Source organism: Rattus rattus, chromosome 3, assembly GCF_011064425.1.
Source record: "Rattus rattus isolate New Zealand chromosome 3, Rrattus_CSIRO_v1, whole genome shotgun sequence".
In the NCBI taxonomy this organism is placed as follows: Eukaryota; Metazoa; Chordata; class Mammalia; order Rodentia; family Muridae; genus Rattus; species Rattus rattus.
This window is the reverse complement of record NC_046156.1, coordinates 129,695,674-129,713,832: the sequence shown is the minus strand read 5'-3', so window position 1 is coordinate 129,713,832 and position 18,159 is coordinate 129,695,674. Positions and strand designations below refer to the sequence as shown.

The 18,159-nt window shown below is 35.0% G+C and overlaps 1 protein-coding gene across 1 annotated transcript in view; it reads right to left on the bottom strand.

Annotated features, from left to right (window-relative positions):
• Naaladl2 (N-acetylated alpha-linked acidic dipeptidase like 2) overlaps positions 1 to 18,159 on the bottom strand; it is an 890,024-nt gene that overhangs the window by 758,525 nt on the left and 113,340 nt on the right. The window lies entirely within an intron of this gene.

The window sequence follows — 18,159 nt, the reverse complement described above, 5'->3', positions numbered from 1 at the left end:
ATATGGACATATTTATTACTAATTAAAATTAGATAATATGAAAATCCAGGTTAAGTGGCCCACATCTGTAAGTCCAGCTCTCGAGAGACTAAAGCAGAAGTGCTAGTTTGAAGCTAAGTTGGTCTACAAACCAGACATTGTTTCAAATATCAATTTCAGTCAGGCTTCAAAGAGCAAAGAGCCTCCAGTGCACATTAGTCTCTTTGGGTAGGTGGCATACTCAGCTTTCAGAAATAAAAGATGAACCATCAAAGGCATTCGATGTCCTGATTTACAAAGTTTGATCTCCATTCTTGGGATTTATGTAAAAATTTGGCTTTGGTGGCAGACATCTTAATGCCTGCACTCTTTTTATTATTATTGGATATTTATTATTTATACTTATCCCCTTTCCAGGTTTTCCATCCATAAAGCTCCTATCCCATTCCCCCTCCCCCTGCTTCTATGAGGATGATACCCCATCCACCCCTTCCTGCCTCCCCGCCCCAACATTCTCCTACACTGGGGCATTGAGCCTTGGCAGATCCAAGGGCTTTTCCTCCCATTGATGCTCAACAAGGTCATCCTCTTCTACATATCAAGCACTCTTATAAGCAGATAAAAAACAGAAATGGCAGAATCAACTCAAAGTTGACAGCCTAAGCAGTCTGGGTGCTCTATAAAGCAAAAATAAACGACCTTGTTTCAACCAAAAAATCCAATTATGAAATGTTATGTTACATTCAGACACTCACACTTATATACACACATCACACACAGAAAAAAAAACTATATAAACAATTATAAATAGAAATGTTGAAACTGTAAATATAAATGGACTAGAGTCAGAACTCCCTTTTATCTTTGACTGAGGAGGAAAAATTCCCATCAGTTAAACATAATCACTTTTGTGTTATTAAAGACAAGAGACTTCTAAAAACATTAGTAAGTAAATCATTTTTTAAGCAAAACTTATGATCTTGTATTTTCTGTTTCTTTCAGTTAGCAACTTTATAGTACAATATCTTAATATGAAATGAATATGCTGACTTTATATAAAAATAAAATTCTAGAAATATTTCTCATAATGATAAAATAAATTTCTTATTTAGGCAAACATATTAGTTAATCAATATTCTTACAGTCTCCTTTACATCAAAATACTGAATAATTATAAAGGTATTATGACACTGTTCTGTGATAGTCAAACACTTTAATTTGTCAGGGAATGTAGTTGTCTCATGTTACTGACAATTACCAACTAAGAAATAAATTCAGGGCTGGAGAGTTGGCTTAGTGATTAAAAGCAATGGTTCCTCTTGTTAAGAACACAGGTTCAATTCTGTACACCAACAAGGTGATTCATAACCATCCCTAGCTCCTGTCCTAGAGAATCTTGACACTCTCTTCCAACTTTCAAGGGTAGCAGGCCTTTACATGGTGCACATACAACATTCAGACAAAATATTCATCCATATAAATAAAAATAAATACATTTCAAAATATTAAAAAAGGAAATACGTTATTAACCTTTCATACACAGGACGTAGCCATTCCTTGAACATCTTCCAGTTTATAAAATGTTTATTTTTAAGACAGCTAAAATACTTCCATGGGTAATAATATCAGCCATCCTGTATATATTTGCACACACATGCACACACATACACTCGTGTGCCCAATGAATGAGGAGTTTCTTTCTTTCTTTTTTTTTCCATTTGGACAATGCTGTTGCAACCAATAAGCACTACTGATGAAAAACAGCAAAACTTGTTCTCTTCCCTAGTCTCACTTTATTCTCACAGACAGTGGCTTTCAGGGAACAGTCTTGGTATTGCTTCATCAACAACATCTAAGCGATATTCAAAGCGTGTTATTTGGCTCTAAACTCTGAATCAGCAATCTGACTATGAAGCTCAATCAGTTAATGTTTTCAGGTGGCTCTGAAGCAGCCAAACATTTAAATCACTGTGGCTAGAACAAGCCAAAGTAGCTTTAGTACCTGGTCACTGTCAGACAATTTTGCATATTGCATGAATACCATGCCCTTGAGTTTGTTTTTCCTGCAAAACATATTTGGAGAATAAAATAATCATATGTAATGTTTAAAATGAAACCAATAAGCCTAAGATACTCCTCTTTCCTGTCTGCAATTGGTGTATTCAGTTTGCTGACTTCTAGATTAACTGTCAAGGAACTACTTAGAAGGGACAGAGGGTCACTGGCATAAAAATGGCAGTGCAGTGAGGAGTCCAACCTTGCTTTATTTGAACTGTCCTTGGTCCAGTGTTAAGTGTAAGCTACCACAATAATGACAGACATCAGGAGCACATGAGTATGGTTTTGACTGTACCAGTGGCCAATTCTCCATTGACTTTATATTCTCTATTTAACCCAAGGAACTATGACCTAATTTCTAAGCCTTCACCTAGAGGCATTCCTCTTAAAGTCTGTAGAAATATTTCTATTCCTTCATGACCTAAGAAGTATTTCTAAGTGAAGTTCCTTAAGTTTGTTCTCAGCTTTTCTGGATATATAGCCATAGAACTCACCTTTCTCTGCTCAGTTAGATATTCTTTCTTGGTTCAACTAGAAAAAGATAGGGGGACTAGGGATATTGGTTGGAAGATAATTAAAATTGGATCCCCAAGACTTATATGAACAAAAAGAAGGAAGAGGAGGAGGAAGAGTTGAAGGAGAAAGAGGAGAAAAGAAGAGGAATGAGAAATGATGCCTAAAGTGAACCTGTGCTATTACAGCACACAGGTACGTTCTTGTCTGTTTGCTTAAATTTGCATCACACCATCTCCCTTTCCACTACCTTAACATTTATATCCATATAGTCCCTGGCTCTCACTAGGCCTATTAACCTCTCAATGTGATATTTCTAACTTGTAAATGGATATAATTAGTAACAGTGAAGTGTTACATGGGTATCAGTTTTTCTGGACCCAGAATAACAATTTATTATTATTATTATTATTATTATTATTGTTGTTGTTGTTGTTGTTGTTGTTGTTGTTGCTGTTGTTGTTGTTGCTGTTGTTACTTTTATTATTATATTATTATCATTATATTTATAATCCAGCCATTACTTCCTCCAGATTTCCACTTCCACAGTTTCTCATCCCATTCCTTCCCACTCCTGTCTCCAGAGGGTGCTCTTCCCCACCAGCACCCCTCTCCCCTTTAGGCCTCAAGTTTGCACTGGATTAGACATGTCTTCTTCCACTAAGGCCAGACCATGCAATCCTCTGCTATATATGTGTCCTGGGCCTCAGACCAACTCATGTAAGCTGCCGGGTTGGTGGCTCAGTATCGAAGAGCACCCAGGGATTTGGGTTTTTGAAATTGATGGTCGCCCTTCTTTTCAGCTTCTTCCATTCTTCCCCAAAATCAACTACAGGGGCCCCGACTTCAGCCCAATGGTTGGGTGTATGTACAATAGTTGGGCTTCTCAGAGGACAGTCATGCTAGACTCCTGTCAATAAGCTCACCATAGTATGAGTAATAGTGACGAGACCTTGGTGCCTCCCCATGGGATGGATCCCAAATTGGGCCAGTCACTGGACTGCCTTTTCCTCAGTATCTTCTCTATTTTCATCACTGCGGTTCTTTTAAGTAGAAACAATTTTGGGTCAGAAATTTTGACTGTGGGGTTGGTAACTTCATCCCTCCACTTAATGCTCTGTCTTTTTACTGGAGTTCGACTCTTTGATTTCCCTCTCTCCACTGTCTGGCATTTTATCTAAGGTCCTAAGGCATTTTATTGAGTCCTGAGAGTCCCACTGGGCTTCTCTCCTGTCCCCTACCTATCTGACCCTGTTTCCCATTTTTCCCTGTACCTTAACTCTCCCACTGAAATCCCTCCCTCCCTCTTCTTCCAGTGTTTATTTTCTTCCCCCTTCTAAGTGGGATTGAAGCATCCTCATTTGTGCCTTAAAGCTTGTTAAACTTCCTAAGCCCTATGGGCTGCATCTGTACATCTTGATTAATATCCACTTATAATGCATGTCCTTTTGGGTATTGATTACTTTACTCAAGAGGATATTCTCTAGTTCCATCCATTTGCCTGCAAATCTCATGATGTCCTCATACTTAATAGCTCAGTAGTATCCAATTTTGTAAATGAACCACATTTTCTGTATCCATTCTTCGTTTGAGGATGATATGGGTTGTTTTCAGCTTCTGATTATTACAAATAAGACCACTATGATATAGTGGAGCTCATGTCTTTGTGATATGGTGGGTCATCTTTTGGATATATGACCAAGAATGGTATGGCTGGATCTTCAGGTAGATGTACTTTCAACTGTTAGGAACCTCCATATTGGTTTCCAGAGTTGTTGTAACAGTTTGTAATCCCACCAGTAATGGAGGAGTGTTCCTCTTTCTCTACCTCCTCACCAGGATGTGTTGTCACCCTAACCTTTGATCTTAGCCATTCTGATTGGTATCAGGTGGAATCTCAGGGTCGTTTTGACTTGCATTTCCCTGATGACTAAGGACTTAGAACATTTTTTTTAAGTGCTTCTCGGCCATTCAAGATTCCTCCATTAAGCATTCTCTAGTTAACTTTGTATCTCATTTTTAAATTGGGCTATTTAGTTTCTTAAGTTCTTATATATTTTGGATCTATTAGATATGGGGTTAGTGAAGAAAAATTTTCCCCAATCTGTAGGTTGCCAATTTGTCCTATGACTGTGTCCTTTGCCTTTCAGAAGCATTTCTGTTCCATGAGGTCCCATTTATCAATTCTTGGTCTTAGAATGTGAGCCACCTTGTGCCAATGAGTTAGAGCCTCTTTCCTACTTTCTCTTCTATTCAATTTAGTGTATCTGGTTTTAGATTGACAACCTAGATCCACTTGGACTTTGTATAAGATGATAAATATGTGTCTATTTTTATTTTTCTGCATAGGGAGTGCCAGTTAGATAAGCATCATTTATTGAAGATGCTTTCTTTATTTTCCATTGTATGTTTTTAGATTATTTGTCAAAGATCAAATATTCATAAGCTTCTGGGTTTATTTTTAGGTCTTTAACAGATCAATTGATTAATCTGTCTTTCTCTGTACCAACACTATACAGTTTCTATCACAGTTGGTCTGTAGTATAGCTTGAGGTCAGGGAGGGTGATTCCCCAGAAGTTCTCCTCTTCCCCAAGAAGAGTTAGAGCCAGATGGCTTTAGTACATAGTTCTGCCAGACCTTCAAAGAAGAACTAATAGCAATGCTCCTCAAACTATTCCACATGTCGAAACAGGAGGAACATTACCTAGTTCATTCTATGAAGCCATAGGTACTCTGATACCTAAATCACACAAAGACGAACAAGAAAATTATAGACCAATTTTGCTTATGAATATCCATGCATACATACTCACTAAAATTCTAGCACGAATACATCAAAACAATCAATCACCGTGATGTAGTAGGCTTCATTGATGAATGTAGGGAAAGTCTAATATAAAAAGTCTATTAACATAATTCGCTATATAAGCAAACTTTAAAAATCACATGATCATCTCATTAGATGCAGAAAAAGCATTTGAATGAATATGACACCTCTTCATGTTAAAAGGTATTGGAGAGGTCACGAATTCAAGGCCCACACCTGAATATAATAAAAGCAATATATAGCAAACCAACAGCCAATATCAAATTAAATGGAGATAGACTTGAAGCAATACCACTAAATTCAGGGAATAGACAAGGCAGTTCACTCTCTATATCTATTCAATAGGCATTTGAAGTTCTAGCTAGATAAATAATACCACAAAAGGAAATTAAGGAGATTCAAATTGGAAAAGAAGTCAAGGTATCACTATTTGCAGATGATGTGATAGTATAAATAAGAGATCCTAAAAGTTCTACCAGAAAACTTTTACAGCTGATAAACGACTTCACCAAACTGGCTGGATATAAAATTAACTCAAACAAATGAACAGCCTTCTTTTATACAAATGATGAATGGTCTGAGAAAGAAAATAGAGAAATAACACCCTTCACAATAGTCACAAATGATATAAAATATATTGGTGTAACTTTAACCATACAAGTGAAAGAACTGAATGACAAGACCTTCAAGTCTCTCAAGAAAGAAACTGAGGAAGACCTCAGAAGATTGAAAAATTTCCCATGCTCATGGATTTGTATGATTAACACAGTAAAATGGTCATCCTACCAAAAGTAATCTACACATTCAACACAATCTCCATCTTAATTCAACAAAATTCTTCAAAGACATGGAAAGAACAATTCTCAATTTCATAGAGAAGGACAAAAAGCCAGGATAGTGAAAGAGTAATAATTTCTAAATCTCAGAAACAAAATTAACTAGGCACTTGTAGGACTTGAGAGAGGGAACACAGCAATGAAGAATACATAATTTTGCTCATAGATTAATTACAAAATCTTGTTTTTGATCAATAATGTGCTATGTATATAATCTCACTCATCTTTCCTCTTATGATAGAGTTAAATCAAAATTTATTAGTGATGAAGTTATGTCAAAATTCATATTACCAGTCTCAGAAATCTATATTTCTACACAAGCTGCACCCTCATAGGAATGATGAAATTAGATATTTATGACAACTAATATAAAAGACTTCACAAAACATGTAAAAATGAGATTTGAGTTTTGTTAAATGTTAAATGTGAACAGTAATAACAATTTCATGAAAGAACTTTTCAATATTATAGAAATTGCAAGCCATCTTTTCATGTAAATATCTGTTAAATAGATTTAGTGGTGGCCTTTAAAAGCTCAAGGTCCCTGCACATTTAGCAGGAAGATGGAATAAATTCTTTGTCTCAATTGCTTTTATCCACATACTTCTACTCTTGTGGGATTATGTTATGAACATAAAGAAAATAAAAATAAAATAGAAGACAAAAAGCCTTTTCCTAGGAATGAATGGTCTAGAAGCACGTGAAATATTGTCCTGAAAATCTTCAGAAAAGAGAAACCTGGATAATTTTGTATAATGTTCATCTCACATGGATTGCTCACTAAGCATTTGCTGAATCCTGAAATGTATTCATTTTTGAATCCTTGCATTCAAGAAAGCTTGATATAGATATGGAAACAAGAAAAAGTTGCATCAAAACACAAGGGAGTAAAGAAACACCACTTCACACACGTATACGCTACTTGTGACATCACAGATTTTTCAGGGTCAAAATTGAGGATATTGTAGAGTAACTGAAGTTTGGTAGGAGTTCTCTCTAGTATGAGGATTTCAGGATGGACACAGGGAGCTTCAGGATATCATATGCGTCTCTGGAGAAGAAAAGAGACATTCCAGCAAGGAACAAATGTGAGCAGAGATAAAGAGGCAGTCACCCACAGGAGCCTGCCAGGTTGTGATACAGGTTGTCCTCTCAGAGTGTTTAGGACATTATACTGCCTTTATATTACAACCATGATAAATACTGCAAACTGTATTGAAATGTTGGGCAACTACTTTTAGCCCAATTCTGTTGAAAAGTATAACTCAATTAACAGGAGTTTGAGGCATTCTGAAGATGTCTTGTGGAGAAATATTATTTCCAAATATATCAGTAGACTTCTTTAAATTCAAAATAAAAAGTTGTCATAATTTCTTATCATTAAAATGAAATAATATATTTTATATGATTTTCAATGAATTGTTTGTATGGTGATTTCCAATTGTCCACAGAGGTGTTTCAATCAATAGATATCTACTCTACATACGTCAACACAATGCAATGTCCACTTAGGATATTTCCTGACACAGGATTGGTTTTATATGTACAGCTCTCCAAAATTTACTAATCTTATCTCTTCTATGACTTTGTATATTTTGCATTTAAATAGACTACAGACAATTTAGAATTGTTGTTCATTTAATTAATGAATGCTTTCTGATTGCCAAGTATGATATCTTGCATTAGATACTCAATAGAATATTAAACTTGAAACATCTACACAAGGAGATGCTAGTTCAGAATTCACAAAAAGCATACGAAAACATAACTTATGATAAGTATTATGAGCAGACCCATAGAGCTAAAATACAATCAGCAAACTCAGAGCAACAGTACTAAAAAGATTCCTACTGGACCTGAACTGATTGGATTTGCTCTTTGACTACTCATGCTTACTTGGAAGTTACAGATGATAATAGTATTTTCATCCTTGGATCTTTACAGTTAGTAAATGTCTTAAAAGTACAAGGTACTTAGATTAACAATAAGCACAGTGAACACACCAAATTTGCATGTGGCATTATAATTCCTATAACATTTTTATTAAACTCAAGCAGTAACTTAGCAACAAGAAGCACCAATTCTAAACATGTTACCTTTGTTAAGCTTTTCCAGAAGCTGCTGGATAGAAATGTTGATACATTAATTTATTTTTATCACAATTTTGTATACTATTATAAAAGACAATTTAAAACTTGAAAATGAATGCCTTTAAAGAATGCTATATGGATATGCATCTGTTTTTTTTTTTGTTTTTTTTTTTACGTTGGAGTATTTTTTCTTTTCTTTTTTGATCAAAATGTATCTGGTATTTGTATAAAATTATCCAAAAGAAGTTTAAGGAAAAAACATAATAGTTAATATTTTATAATCACAAGTGTTCATAGTCTGAAGTATAAAAGCATATCTTTTCACATTTGATCAGATTATATTGAGGAAGAGTGAATGACTCGTGATGACTTCACTGAAACCTGCCCCATAGAAATAACATGAGCTATTAATGCAGGGAAGGTCAGTCCATTGTTTCTGACATGAAGCTAATTACTATCTGCCTAGTTCTTTTTCAGATAGTTTAGAACCCTTTCTTTGTTACTTTTGACCATTTTAGGATTTCCTGGAAAGAAAGCAGAGTAGTTTACAGTGTTTCTTTACAGTCTCCACTCTCCTTGTATTTGTGTGGTTAACTAAAAAGGTTGTACGACTTGAAAGAGAGTCTAATAAAAGGCACAGCAGGTTTTACATCAGGGGGTTCCTAGTTATCAATATCTGCAAATGAATCCATTTTCACTAAGTTCATGAATCCATACAAACAGTAGAAATCTTGGCCTGTATAATTGTCTTTTTGGTGCCTAACTCTCATTCTTTGAAACCTCTGAGAAATGCTACTGAAGTGTAACAGGTCTACCTCATTGTTATGAGCATAACATTTGCTCAAGGCACTCAAAACTGTGGAGCAAGCAGTTTGAGGTAAGACGGTGAAGCATGAAAACAAGTTTCATGTTTCAGTCCTGAAATCTTTGCCAGGGTTGTGGCTTCTCATATCTCTGCTGCTGTCATGTATGATAACTGAAGGAATGGTTCTGACAAAAATGTTAAAAGCAAGCCACCATATCTGTTGATCTTAAGAAAATCTCAAGGCTATGGTGGAAGCGACTGACTGTCGTAGTGAAAGAAACAGAGGCCTTGAGGGCTCATTGGCCCCATCAAGACCAAGTTACTTGAAGACATGGACAATGCTAATGAAGAAAACTTAAAGCTGGAGTATTCTTTTTCAGTGAAGAATAATCAAACATGCAAATAGAAAGTCCCCTTAAACATACACACACACACACACACACACACACACACACACACACACACACACACACACACACAAGTCCAGTAAAGATTATTTTACTGCAAGCCACTTTCTATTATCTCAACATCTACTTTTCTTAAGTGGACAGTGAAAATAAAGTTCAGACACAGAATGCTTTAAAAAGATCAGAAAGTTACAATGTAATTGATATGATTTCCACATGAAAATATAAAACGATAAATATTAACTATGTTAGTTCTTACAAAATGAAATCTCTGCTTTCAGTTCTTCAGAAAAACCATGTTAGGAATACAATACCAAACATTACATGGGGCAAAAAAGGTAAAAAGAAAAGCAAGAGAAAAGGGAAAGTATGTTTGTAATGGAAAATTAAATGGGGTGGGAGGGTGCTTCATGGTCATTTGCTTACAGTTGGCATGTGACTCATCCTGAGTTACAATGGGGTAGGTGGTTTAAATCAATTACAACACCGTGAACTCTAGTGAGCGTGTGATACATGTACATGTATATGTGTATATGTATATGTGTATGTGTATATGTATATGTGTGTGTATATTTGTATGTCCGTATTTGTATATATGTATGCGTATGTATATGTGAATGGGCATGGGTATGGGTATGTGTATATGTATGTGAATGTGAATGTGAATGTGCATATGTTTTCTTAGAAGGACTTTAGAAAAAGACATCCCTGGGCTAAAGAGCACAAGCTTACATGCCAGGCTATATTATACCATTTTTCATTCCTGGGTGAACCAATGTCCCTAATGCTCAAATACCATTACCATGTCTTATTCATATCTTTCCCTTCAAGATCACTAAGAACAACTTCATCCATAAAGCAGTAGCCAGTTAAAACATATTGAGTCAAACTGAACTGCAAGATCACATGTATGTACACTTCCCACACGGCTGAAGAGCAAAGTGGAGAAATATATTTTAATAGATCCTAGAGCCCTTGATGAAGCCAACCTTTCAGGTAAAAGTTAAATTGTTAATTTTATCTTTTCTTTTTTTATTGCATATGTTTTTATTTACATTGCAAATGTTATCCCTTTCCCAGTTTCCCATCCATAAACCTCCAATGCCATCCCCTCCCCCTCCGCATCAACCCACCTCTTCCTGCCTCCTTCCCTGAGCCTCCTTTATACTGAGCGATCAAGCCTTGGCAGGACCAAGGGCTTCTCCTCCTATTGGTGTCCAACAAGGCGATCCTCTGCTACATATTACTTTTTAAAATAAACACAATGATTTGTAGCAATCAAGTGCCTTCTCACTTTGAAAAAAAAAAGGTAGAAATAAAAAGCAAGATTTTATAGTGGGCTGAAGAGATGATGCTGTATTTAAGAGCACTCACTGCAGTAGACCTGGGTCCAGTGACCAGTACCCCTACCATCTAGCAAACAACCCCCTACAGCTGTAGCTCCTTGCCTCTTCCTGTATCTGCAGGCACTGCATGCATATTGTACACACACAGAGAAGTAGGCACACATACTTACATACAGATATACCTCTATTTATTTACTATATTTGAAGTTTTGGAATACACATAAATATAAAATTATTTCAAGGATTTTTTTAAAGATAGGGCGTTGACACTCATTATAAGTTTAACAATGTCAAAATAAAAACGTGTTAGATTACAGTAGCCTGAGAAAACCCAATTGAGCACTTGACTCTATATTGTGTCTGTTTTGTGTACACGATTAGTGGTCTTCGCAAAACAAAAGATAAGAATGATCTTCTTAATCACTGTTATGCTGCTGACTTCAATAAATGATAGAAATACAACTCAAGAAATCTGAGCATCAATGCAACATATATAATCCAGAAATATCAAATTTGGCATGACTTGAGTCAGTATTCTTTTTAATACAGATGCAGCACAGGTAAAATAAACTGTTGGTTAAAAAACATTGGTCATAAGAACTCACACTTATAAAAGTTGCTAAGGAACATTGGTTCTTGTCCTTAAAATCTGTAGTCAATGGTAAAAATAAATAATTTGTTCTGGGCTTCAGTATGACGACTTTATAATTTGTGGCCCTCTGTTTTTCTAATACCCCTGATTCTCCTATCTCTGGACATATGGTACTCTGACTATGCTTCTAATTCTATTTATTTTATAGGATATTAATTGTCACATAATACTACCTCCTGTCACAATCAATCCAAATTGGACTTATGGTTAGTTTTGAAAATAAATTACTACATTCCTAGTTTTTTTTAACCATCTGTGTTTTTATAGTTAGTGTGTAAACAATTTAAAGTTTAAGATGTGACAGTATGGAGTTTAGAAATTTCAATTCATATGCATATTTGCTGAAAAAAAGATATTCTGATTTAAAATCCTATAACATTTTTATTTCGCCATTTAAACACAACTCTCAAAGCCCCATGATAACTCCATTGCTCATTACCCTCTGTATTCTGAGATATATTGATTGAGGTAATAAACACATGTAATGAAAGACTGAATGTGAAAATCTTAATTCATTAACATAAAGGAACAAATAGTGAACATAAACATCTTACACTAAATGAAGTTTGTATTTACAGGGGGAAAGCTCAGGGGAGATCATAATTTTTTTTTATATTCTTGCTTGCCATGCCATAAGTTTGTCCAAACTAATGAAGTAATGTGTTTCCTGTATTAAGGAAATTATTTCCATTATAGCATTGAAAAACCAAAGTACATTTTGTGTTCTTCTATTTTAAAAACTAGTCACTGTGTGAATTAATATAATCTGTGTTTATTGGCACATATCATGGTTAATCCAGGTCATTGTCCTCCTTCAATTTTTTTCTTTTCTTTTTTCTTTTCTTTTCTTTTCTTTTCTTTTCTTTCTTTCTTTTTTTTTTGTTTTGTTTTGAGAACTTCACTGTATATTCTACAGTGCCTGAATCAGTTAAGACTATAACTGAGTAAACAAGTAAACAAGGCTTTCCAAACCTTGAAGCAGAAACACAGATAAGAGATAAACTGAGGAAAGAAAGCACAAAAGGAAGAGCAGTAGAGCAGCCATAGCAGAAACAAAGCCACATTATTATCTGTAGAACTTTTGAGTCTAGATAATGCTTGAAAATGGAAGTATATTAAAAGGTAGGCTTATCTTTCAATGCAATAAGAATTTAGAGAATTCGTAATCTGAAACTAAGTGAAGTTAACAAAATCCCACTTTGCTTAAAGAAGTTCATAATACACTTGTCTACATTCCTGACAGAACATTTGGGAAGCTCTGTGTAGATAAAACCTGTAGTTCTAACACAAGACCTGGTCCCTGTCAATTTCAGTTTTGCTTCGCTCTTCCATATCAGGCTGTGCCATTTAAATTTTATTGTCTTTTTAAAAAATATATTACTGGTCACATAAATAGAGTCATGTTCTTGCCTAAGGGATAGTCTTCAAGTGGGGCCAGTTATTTGTTGGCCATTCTTACAGTCTCTACTCCATTCTCCTTCCCTGCATTTCTTGTAGACAGGATGAATTTGGGGTTTAAAGTTTTGAGTGTGAGTTGATGTCCCTATGGCTCCACTGCAGTTCCTACCTGACAACAGAAGGTGTCCCCTCCATGTTCCATATCCCCAATGCTGTGAGTCACAGCTTAGGTCACCCCCATTGATTTTTGGGTGCCCTCCTTATATCAGGACTCTGTCACATCCTGGAGATGTTTCCCAACTTTCTACGCCCATCAATTGCTGATTTTTTTTTCTCATTCTCATGGCCATATGGCCATCTCTCCTATTCCTTCCTACATCAAGTCTCTAAAATAATATTCTGTTTGTTAACATGTTTTAAAGGTATGCTGAGTTGATGTAAGAGAGGCATAGTGTAAAAGTATATAAAATGAACTTCTCTCCCACTATTAGATGCTTTCTATATCAAAATGGTAAGGTCTCTTATCTTATGAGTTTAAAATATTTGCAAGAATTTAAAATAGACAAGAAGACAGTCTTAATTCATTGTTAGTAAACCCAAGATATTAATTCATTGTTAGTAAACCCAAGATATTGCATCACTATAAATAAACAGAGATTGTATCAGAACTTTGCTATTTCTCAGCACATAATCCATAATAATTGGAAAAATCTAATCTTCAAGTCTGTAGATAAAGAGATGGAGGTTAAACTTTATGTGTTTTTTATATAATATATATATATATACTGATTGCAAATTAATTTCTCTTGTATTCTTTTGTATAATTTGCTAAGCCTTGTACCAATCTTTGACAAATCATTAAAAAAAATTTCCAACAGCTCATTCTGAGAAAAATAAATATATCATTAAATCCACTGTGTCATGACCAGTAAAGTAAAATAGTAAATTATATTTCATTTAGTGTTTAGTATTTATTGAAGTCAATTTAAATATTAATCTTTTTAGAAGGCTCAGCTCTGCCTCCAGGGAAGGATTCAGAGACAGAGAATTCTTGGAGCATCCCATCCCTCCAGGTTTTATTTCGTCATATGCAAACATTCAGTGAAATCTCAGAGACAATCTGAAAGCTAATCCTAACTCAGACCAGTGATTGCTACATGCCTATTCCATCAAAGAACAATACGACTTCTGCTCCGCTGTCTCAAATCAAAGTGTTTGCAAGGCCAAACACTTTCGTGTCTATCTCTACACAAAGGCATCTTTTAATTACATATTTTTTAATTACATATTCTCTTTCAGATTATTTCTCCTTCATGTCTTCCAGTTTCTGTTGGTTTGCATATAGGTTGAGGAATTTCCAAAAAAGATGCAAGACATGTCTGATTTTACTGAATGGTAGCAAATATTCTTATGTAAAGTTTAAAACCTACGCTGAGAAAAAGAATTGTTGTACTTCCAAAGGGTATATTTCATAAACATATGCCATGTTGCTGAGGTCTCCCCTCACCTCTTTCACACTTACCTCTTTCAAGGGCTGCATGTGCATGCTGAGACCGTGCTCAAATACCTGCCACTCATGTTGCATTTTCATGACTACAGTAACTGGGGCTTTGTCTCTATTATGACTTCATATTTCATGGTAATTTATTTGAATGGGTTTGTTATAAGAAGGAAATAATATAATTATAGGAGGTGTGAATTGATAGGATACCTATAAATAAAATAAAATGGAAATGAAAGAATAACGTTAAATTTTTGACTGACAAATTTAAAATCCATGTGCTCTATGTACCTCCACAATGGAAAGATGGTCTGTATCCTGTAGTTACTGCTGTAGTGTAGGGACTCAAGACTGACAGTGCTTACTCAGCACAAACTCATTCACTGAGTCTTCTTAAAGTTAAATTGATAATATTCTTTAAATTTGTGACTATTAGTGCCATAAGCTCAATTTCCCAGTTTTTTTTGATTTGTGTCCACTTCACAAATCAAGGGAGTTAGTGTGTGTGAGTCCCTAGAGTTACTGCTTGCTTATATCCCAGACATAAGCCAATGCCTATATATTCATTCACTGTAATGTGCTGACTTCTGATAATGAGTAGGGTCTTGATGTGCCTTAATGGTGTGGTTTCTTATTGATAAACACTCTTATACAGTATTTTTGACTTAAAATAGCCACTTGCAACAGATTTCATCAATATTAATTCCTGACTTCCATGTTCCTTTAAACCAACCCAATCACAATCTCATGTGAATAGAACTAGCTATTTGTCTGGTTTGCAAAAGTTCCCCAAATATTTTAAGAATGTTAAAAGCTAGTAAACTAGGACAGTAGTAAAAATATCTCCTTACACAAATATCTGTTTTTGCATCCAATTTGTAAAAATTTTCCTTCATATATGACTAAGTTTTCCTCATTTATCAAGTATTGACTTTCATTTTTCCATATACATATTTCAATAATATGTGTTGATTTACAGCTATTTAAAGACATATATATATATATATATATATATATACACACACACACATATATATATCGTAAACCTGAATGGGAAAAAGAAATAATGGGGGGAAGAGGACTTGCAGGAAGGGGTACTGGTAGGAGAAGAAAGGATGATGTATTGTGGTAAATTGAATAAATAAGTAATTTTAAAAAGTGACTATGTCATTTAATATTTTTGCAAGTAAAATTTTCCAAATTGATTTGGAAATTTATATTTTTCGTAAGAATCTCAAAGCATTATTTTCTTATTTTCTTCCTATGGAAATGGAGAACATGGAAGTATACTATATAAAGTAGCAGATAAAGTATATTTCAGGCATGAGAAGAGAAGGTGTAGAATCCCATGGTATTGAGAACATGAGCTGGTAAGACAGCAAAAATAAGATTTTTCTTAATAGCTTAAGAAATATTAAATCAATAACCTTTACTTAGGTCTAAAGTGGGTTTGATGCCTAACAGAAAGGTTTTTGAAAGGAATGCTATTCTGTATTCACAGAAATTTAATTATGGGACACAAACTACAAGAAACATCTTAAAGATAAAACTCTATTCTCATGCAAATTGATACCTGACATACTACCATAAGTTATGTTTTCACAAAAAATTCAAACTTTTATAGTTTCATTAGATAAAGAACTTAGCGTATTTGAAAACTGAAAATATTTTGCAAATATAATTAAAGACATTGCTGAAGATAGATAATGCCTTTAGTGTGTGTGGATATTGCTTATTACATTGTATCCAATCCATTCTGATTCCTTTTTTTCCATAGATAACTGCTGCACAGTCTTTTCAAGCCCATATGTCTACAGTAATTATTCTGTATTGAATCCCATCCCATTGTCTGATTGTCACTCACTTGGACTTTATAGTTTCTATGAGGTTTTTCTCCTTAGGTCAATTGCTTTCCTCATCTATTTTTATATAGTTATCAGGTAGATATTCTTTGACAGCAAACTGTTATCTTTTTGTGTTCTTTCTTGCTCTACTAAAACCCATCTTCAAGAACAAAATGATACTAATTCCCTTCCTAGACTTTTCAATTTTTACATGACTTTTTCCAACAAACTGCTCTACAGATTTACAAACTTTTTTTCTATTAATATCAAAATAAAACCACTTTAAATTACATTTGAAAAGGAAAAAATATTAATTATTTCTTTTTTGTGTTGTGAGTGTTTTGTCTACATGCTTGTTTGTATAACATGTGCCATGTGCATGCCTGATACCCACAGAAACTGGAAGAGGTCATCATATTCCCTCTATGTGGATTTATGGCTATGATCCACCATGTGTGTGTTTAGAATTGAGTCCTGGTCCTCTGCAAGATCAGCCAGTGCTCTTAATTGCTGAACCACTTCTCCAGACCCCTCCCTGCCCCCTTCTTTCCTTTTCTTAAATTCCAAGAGAATGTACTAGATTGCCGGACACACCAATAGGGAAGTATGATTTTAGTCATCTGTGTTGTTAGGAGACTTGAATTTCTCAAAACACTTCCTCATTCCTCAGAGTCCATGATCTGATGAACGCATTACCACCCACATGTTTTTAATGTTATCACTAAGGAGCTGATCAAAATAAACCACATCTCCAAATATTTCCCAAACATGCACCCATCATTGACTAAAGGTATGTTCAGAAAGGTTTTGTCTGTTCCATCGAATTACACTGGTTCAACAATGTAATTGGTTGGTGACTAGGCATTCCAGGCTTCATTTTTGTTCTTAAATAAATTACCTTTTTCTTTAATTGTAAGCACTTGACCTACGAAAAGTGCATTCAACCTTGTCATGTTTACCTCAGATTTCTCAAATTCCTTCCAGAGAGGTGCTAGGAAGCTTGTAGTTCCTTTGTGATTGCTCACCATAAATGTTTGATATCAATCTCCACTTCCCTTTACCTGTTCCAGTGCCCTTCAAACTAGACAGGCATTGAAACCCTCTGAAGAATGATTAGAACAGACTGTGAGACCCCACTTGCAGAGATGCTGCTGTATTGGATTTGAAAATGAAGACCGCATTTTTCATTTCTGGTAGGTTCTAAGGCTATGCTGATGGTACTGTCCACAGAACCATAGACGCAGTTTGTAACTTCAAGAGTCAAGTCAGTGCTGTTAGGCAGGTGTCAGACTGAGCCCTGGGTCCCAAATGGAACCTCCTAAAATGCTGGGATCTGACAGATATTCTGACCAGACTCATGGTCTGGAATTCACTACTTATTTTTAATATTTTCTTTTCTTTAGGCCAGTATGAGCCACCTAAGTCCCTCTGATTGCTTGGGGTTCAATCCTTCAGAAAACATGAGGATAGAATAAAATGGATTAGATCTTTATTTATTATATGGAATTAAATAAAACTACTTAATAAAGGGGTGCAACTTTTAATCAAGCTTAAATGATGTTAATTTGGTAAAGCATTTTGTACAAAATTTATTCATTACTCAGTAATGGTTCCTATTGGAAAAAAACTATGATGAAATTTTGAACAAACTAATTTGTGCTGACATTCATCAACTATCATTACTTCAGTTTTTTATACCATGGATAAGCCAGGAATGATGCCACATTCCTATTGAACCAGCACTAGGTGACAAAAGCCCATGTCTGTCCTGTTCACTAGATTCATCAGTTGAACAAAAGCGTCTTCCATGATCATACATCTCAGATTTTTCAACGAGACCTAGCTAGCCACAATATTTATCATTTCTCTCTCTCTCTCTCTCTATAATTGAATGAGCTCAGG